The following is a 6,657-nucleotide window of genomic DNA, read 5'->3' as shown; positions in this document are numbered from 1 at the left end:
TAGAAATTAGGTAAACAATTTTGATGTGTCTTTTAATTGAAAAACACATTTTAAAAATAAGTTACGGCAAATACACTCGCGTGCAAAAGTATTGCATCACTTTGCATTTTTTCGTCCGCACCCAATATCTTTGTAATTCTAGAGCCGATTCTGAAAATTTTGGTATCAACTGAAAGCTTATAATCTAACGCATTAGAAAATTGGGAAATTTCAAATCTGAAGACTAAAAAAAATCAGAAACTGAAAGTAGCGACATAATGGTCGAGAAATAAATTTAGGAAAGTTAAGAATAAAAGTCATTTATTTAATACAAAATAAATTATTATTATTAAATTAATACCTGGCGTTGCCACCCCTAGCCCTCCTCACACAAATCAAGCGGTTTTTCATAGACCTAATTAATTTTCTAATGAAATCTTGTGGAATAGCGTCCCACTCCTCCAGCAAGGCTCCCTTCAGCTCCTCAACATTGGCCGGGGCAGGATTCCGCTTCCGAATCCTCCTTTTCAGGTAGTCCCACACGTGTTCAATGGGGTTAAGGTCCGGGCTCATCGCTGGCCAGTCCATGGTGTCGATGCCCACTTCGAGAAGGTAGGCTGCGGTGGCCCTAGCGGTATGACACGGGCATTATCCTGCATTAGGATGAACCCCTCATCAAAAATACCGGTATAAGGAACAACATGTTCCTCCAGGATGTCAGTAATGTATTTTGCAGCGGTCAATCCACCGCCACGGCCCCCGCCAGGCACGAAAACCAGCTCTGTTCGCGCGTCGTAGGAAACGCCGCCCCAGAACATCACGGATCCACCGCCATAGGCGACCCCTTCGGAGAAGCAACATTGGGCGAACCGTTCTTCTGGCCTTCTGTAGACTCTTCCTCTTCGGTCACATCCATTCAAACATATTCTGCACTCGTCCGAGAAGAGAACTGGGGTCCATTGCTCAATGGTCCAGTCCATATGATTTTCTGCAAACTATCTTCGGGCTGTACGGTGTCGCGCCAGCAATCTGGGCCCTGTTGCAGGCCTCCTGGGTGTCAAGTTCGCTTTCTTGAGTCTTCTTCTTATTGTCCACTCACTGGCAGCCACTCCTCGTATCTCACGCAGACGCTGCTGGATGGCAACGCTTGTCAGGTGTCGATCTCGGAGAGATGTTGTGACAATGAAGCGGTCGTCCCTCTCTGATGTACACTTTTTGCGGCTGCTTCTTGGTCTTGAAGTAAAGGATCCAGTCCGTTGGAACCTCTGGTAAACTCTGCAAACTGTAGATTGACTTAAATTCAGCGTGGCAGCTACTGAACGTTGGCTACGCCCCTCTTGCAGGAGCTGGACGACTTGGCGGACTTCAGCTTCAGTGGTTTCCATTTTTCACAGGTCTTCTTCACGGGAAAATATGCGGAAATGTGTACCGGTCAACTTTTGATAAATGACTGATAACAACCCCTCCCCTACCCCCCGTTTTATAGGAGTCAACGCTCCCGCTCACAAATCGGGAAAATGCCGATAATTTGAAAAATACTGGGCCGTTTTCCATGTTTTTTAACTTTTCGTAAAGCTAAAACTTCAAGGGACATGATCCCATTAAAATAATTAATGGAAAATAACCGGTTTACAAAATTATTGGGTGCAGTTGAAAAAATGCAAAGTGATGCAATACTTTTGCACGCGAGTGTATGTAACAATTATTAATCTAGTACGATCATTTATATTCGTCTGCTTTCATAAGTAATAGTTTTTGAATTTCGAAAAGCGTTTTTCAATTAAAAGACATGCTAAGATCGCTTACCTTCTTGCAAGTTCTTTCTAATGCTAAAAAAAACGAACTATACAAGGGGGTGCTTAACCACGTTGAAATTTTGTATGTTGTTTGAAACCCAACAAAAAGAGTATTTATGATTCAGAATTTTATTTAAATATCTGGTTTCACACTATTTGCACATGTGATGTATAAGTTTTGAAGTAGAAAAACATTTTCTTTCAAAATAATATCTTTTAAATCACACTTTCAAATAATGTGAAAACTACTACTTACATAAAAATCAAAAAAATTGTAACTTATTTTTTTTTGATTTCATACAATTTGAAAAATTTCAAAGTGTTTTGAGCACCCCCTTGTAGTTAAGATTGTAAGATTACAAACTTGGCGTATTTTTTCAACATAATAAGTGTAACAAAATGAGGGGGTGCCGCTTCTTCTAGCTAGAGTTTGAATTTTTCCCATACAAACGTGAACCACCCTTACAAGATTTGAAGAGTGCCCTCGATTCCTCATAAATCTCACCATCAGAACTGGGTTTTGACAAAGACGGTACCAATCTGTATGTATATACTTACAGCCGTATTCATAAACAGTTAGAGCATTGATCATCAGTTGCTGATAACCGGATGTCACAAAACGTGATTCATAAACACTTTTTAGCGCTAAACAGTTGATCATCTCTTTATTAAATCCTCGGAAAGTTACGGAGCCGAGGACCCTTCTTTATCTGTTTATTATCTGCTATTTTACAAGATGGCGGTCACGAAACAGCTGATTTTGGCAAGAGTGACAAGAGCAAGAGCAAATAGTACGTTTTGGTTAAAATCCCAAATGTGAATGGAAAACAACTTTAATATGTGCAATTACGTATTACATACCTGGATATAGTGCGAAAATGGCGCGAAACCTAAATATCCCGCTTTTTATAAGTTGTTTATGTGATTTTGTGTATGGTGATTTTCGTTTAACCAAAATATCGAAGAAGGCAACAGAATTCTATGATCGCGTAGTCGGAAAAATGCATCATAAACGGAGCGAGTTCCTCCCTCACAGCTATTAGGCGTTTGGAGAAATAGGTAAACCGCCAGATTCACTTAAATCTATGCGGGCCAGCTTCATTGCTCGCCATACAATCGCATTTTCGAAACCAAGTTTGGCTTGGCAAGTAATATTAGAGCGTTCCATGTTCCTAATTAAAAATATTTGGAGGAGTCGCCATCGTCGGACACGGCGAGGACTTACTTATATTTGTGCGTAAACCCTTTAGTTATTCGTTATTACCACTTGCCAGAAACGTTGTTTTTAATTTAAGATCAGGGTGTTCGTATTTCGCAAACTTAAATTTAATTGCATTTCTTGCGCACATTAACTAAGTTAACTTGTTTTATAGACATATTTAACCGACTGTGTTTAATAAAAAATATCACAGGTAAGTAGGCACTACTTAAAAGTATCAACTTATTTACAGGTAAAAGAAGTGTGCACTCTTGTCAGTCTGGTAAAGTGATGAAAAATCTGAAAAAGTCACGGGTATATGCAGTCATTGCATAGGCAGTTTGCTCAATATTGGCTTTGAGCATAACAATTTGGCCTCCAGGTAAAAATATTGCAAGCTGAACTTTATAGAATGAAAGTTTCATTTATGTCAACTAATTATTCAGTATGGTCATCCAGGTTGGATTCTATACCTACCTGTTCTTGACGCTAAGGTTTCCAGTGCTCCCAAAAATGCACTGTCGGCTATTTGTAACTCCGCTAGTTGCCTGTAGGCTGCAGTGCTTAATATCAGATGGGCAGCACTAAACTTGTCCTTGTCATTGTCTGGTATTCAAAAATACCTTTTAATTTTATTCTACATAAGAACCATTAATTACCAATATTATTTTTGAACTTCTTTGAACTAGGTACATAGCATGAACTTACCTATGAATATCTACTTTACTTTATATAAATTGTACACTTTCATCAGAACAATATTGCAAACACATGAATATCATAAATATGTGCAAAATAGGGTCCTACTTTCCTTTTTAGAACTCTCAAAATGATTTGCTATTATGGTATTTATATGAAAATTTATTTTCTAATAATAATCTGGTGCTTTATTTTATACATGGTATGGTGTGACATAATTTATTTTAAGTACAGGAAACATCCCTATTAGACTGCTAGATACATTTAAGATTTTATTGCATTGTAATTAGAAAAATGGAATTTTGAGTATTTCAATATGGGTACAGTCGCCTGCAATAATATGTTACTCTTCGAAGGCTGCAAAAATGTGCAATGCTCTTATGGGCCTTTGTTGTGTAACATGTTATTGCAGGTGACTGTACATCATTAATAAAAATTGTACAAACCTTAACAAGTCAAAAAATATATTTAATTAGTAAAATAAAACACCAATTAAATTAGAACAATTTTATTACTTCAACCTAAATCAAGCTAGGTTTTCATTTTGATGTTTTTTTTCTTTTAGGTTTCTTGCTGATTTCCTGCTGGGACTTGCAGTGTACGGAGTCAGTTACACTTCTCTGACCAATATTCACAGCTGTTCACAGGCCACAGCTTTTCTTCCAAAGCCTGGAGTTATTCAACAATAACAGTGGCTAATGATGGTACTTTCAGGATCTGAAAAGATGCAATAATTTGAATAAAAGTATTTTTGTATTCAACAATTTTCTTTAATTTTTAGCTTATGATATAATGGATGTACTTAAGTTAGGGTCACATGATTCAATATAGTTATGGTAACTAAGTATCATTTTAAGCTATAGACAGAGATCAATATGACTTCATTTATTATTCATTACCTATTAGGTACTATAATATGATATCATTGTACATTGACCTTGCAAACTCTCTGGAATAGATGTCCAAACTGTCTGATGAGATATAGATTAGCCAACTTAATTATAACCAACTGTACGCAGAAAACATCTTATTTTTAATCAGCAGGTACACAGTATCTATACACACACCTGTACACTGGTATTTAAATACTGCCTAATTTGTGAACCATCCTTCCTCGTAGTAAGTAGGTTGGCTAGGTGATCGAGTATAATAACCATCGCATTGTTCCATGCATAAAATAAATACCATTACAAAATTATTACTAATGACACGATGACAAGAAGTAAACTCGCGACACAACGGCTTGTTACAATAAAACATCACTTGTACATATAATTATCATTTGGTTCCATTGTATGGTTAAGAAATATAATACCTATAATAGGTAGGTACCTATGCATAATTTTAAACAAATACACCAAGCTCCACAAAGCACGGATAAATTTACCAAATTTATAAGTGTTATAACCTTTAAATAATGTCAAAGCCGTCAATGCAAGTGTCAATCTTAACATGTTCAGATACTACATTTTATGTTACGTACCTATGTCTATAATATATTATAAATAGATGGTCATGCCCAAAATTTGAACTGTACCTAGAGTTATCATCAAAATCGCTGCAGACTTTTCTTTGTCTAACTCTAAACACTGCAGGTATGTAAGGTAAACAAGAAAGTATAGGACATTGTTCATACCTGATTTAGTGAGTCTGAATGGACTTCGTTTTGTTGACCCGTTGTGAATTTCTGCCGCAACCAGAATAAATTAGTGTGAACTCATGAACCATTATTCAATGGTTCTTCTTGCGGAGGCGAGTGGGGTCTGGTACGGTATCTGGCTTCGACTTCTTCTCTTCGCTAATTATGCACTTCTCGGTTAGTTTGAAAGAACCCCACTTCTTTCGACTCCATTCCACATAATATTGAAACTAAAAGCAATAAGATATAGGTATATCAACATTGCAGTGAACTCATATTATTACTTGTTGCTGTATAAGATACTTGTCTGTAAACGTAGTTACTCACCAATTTTTATAAAATTTCCGGCCATGCAGCAATCTTTAATTATTTTTGTGGCACAGAAGCTATTTTAATAAGAGATAATTCCGAAAATTAGTCAAAATAGTAAATCAACTTCTTCATGATATTACGATTGGCCGCTAGTGCTGCTGTCAAACTTTTTTTTTAATTTAATGTTCAGCCATATTTTAGTCTATGATGCGCCAAGATGCCAACATAACGCGTCTAATCTGCTTATTAGTTAAGAAGCCCCTAATAAACGTTTATAAATCATGGTTCTTATCAACGGCTTATTAAGCCTAAACAGCGGATTAGCTAATAAGCTGATCATTCCTCATTTAAGGATTTTTTATGAATACGGCTGTTACAAGTTACAACACAACTAAAAAAATAATTTTCAAAATCGATCCCGAAATGACGGAGATATCAAACATTAAAAAACCGAATTAATACCTCCTTTTTAGGGTTCCGTAGCCAAATGGCAAAAAACGGAACACTTATAGATTCGTCATGTCTGTCTGCCTGTCCGTCCGTATGTCACAGCCACTTTTTTCCGAAACTATAAGAACTGTTGAAACTTGGTAAGTAGATGTATTCTGTAGACCGCATTAAGATTTCAACACAAAAATAGAAAAAAAAAACAATAAATTTTGGGGGTCCCCCATACTTAGAACTGAAACTTAAAATGTCTTTTTCATTAAACCCATACTTGTGGGGTATCTATGGATAGGTCTTCAAAAATGATACAATACAATACTCTTTATTGCACGCCTCACATACACTTAGTTTACAATAAATGGACAATAACATAAACAAAGATAATAGAGGTAACAACAGGCGGTCTTATCGCTTATGATATTGAGGTTTCTAATATAATTTATTTCTAAACTGAATAGTTTGCGCGAGAGACACTTCCAAAGTGGTAAAATGTGTGCACCCTCCCCTCCCCCTTTAACTTCTAAAATAAATTTAACTTCGCACTGAATGATGACATCGTACGGGGCTTAAAGCCCCCGTAACGCAGT

General features: G+C 36.6%; 2 long non-coding RNA genes across 3 annotated transcripts; one reads left to right on the top strand and one right to left on the bottom strand.

Moving 5' to 3' along the window:
- Positions 1 to 2,340: 2,340 nt before the first annotated feature.
- Positions 2,341 to 4,436, top strand: LOC134675516 (uncharacterized). Its single transcript, XR_010099755.1, has 3 exons — positions 2,341 to 2,834; positions 3,227 to 3,355; positions 4,238 to 4,436. It is a non-coding gene; the product is annotated as an uncharacterized LOC134675516 (long non-coding RNA).
- On the bottom strand, positions 4,120 to 5,990 carry LOC134675517 (uncharacterized). Of its 2 annotated transcripts, XR_010099757.1 has the most exons (3): positions 5,639 to 5,990; positions 5,309 to 5,541; positions 4,120 to 4,389 (listed from the first exon to the last, which is right to left on the bottom strand). It is a non-coding gene; the product is annotated as an uncharacterized LOC134675517 (long non-coding RNA). The 2 variants fall into 2 exon arrangements; XR_010099756.1 differs by lacking the exon at positions 5,639 to 5,990 and having other exon boundaries at positions 5,309 to 5,632.
- Positions 5,991 to 6,657: the final 667 nt, after the last annotated feature.

This window comes from Cydia fagiglandana, chromosome 22 (genome assembly GCF_963556715.1).
Source record: "Cydia fagiglandana chromosome 22, ilCydFagi1.1, whole genome shotgun sequence".
Classification (NCBI taxonomy): Eukaryota; Metazoa; Arthropoda; class Insecta; order Lepidoptera; family Tortricidae; genus Cydia; species Cydia fagiglandana.
Note: the sequence above shows the minus strand (reverse complement) of the source record. Positions and strands in the feature narration are given on the sequence as shown.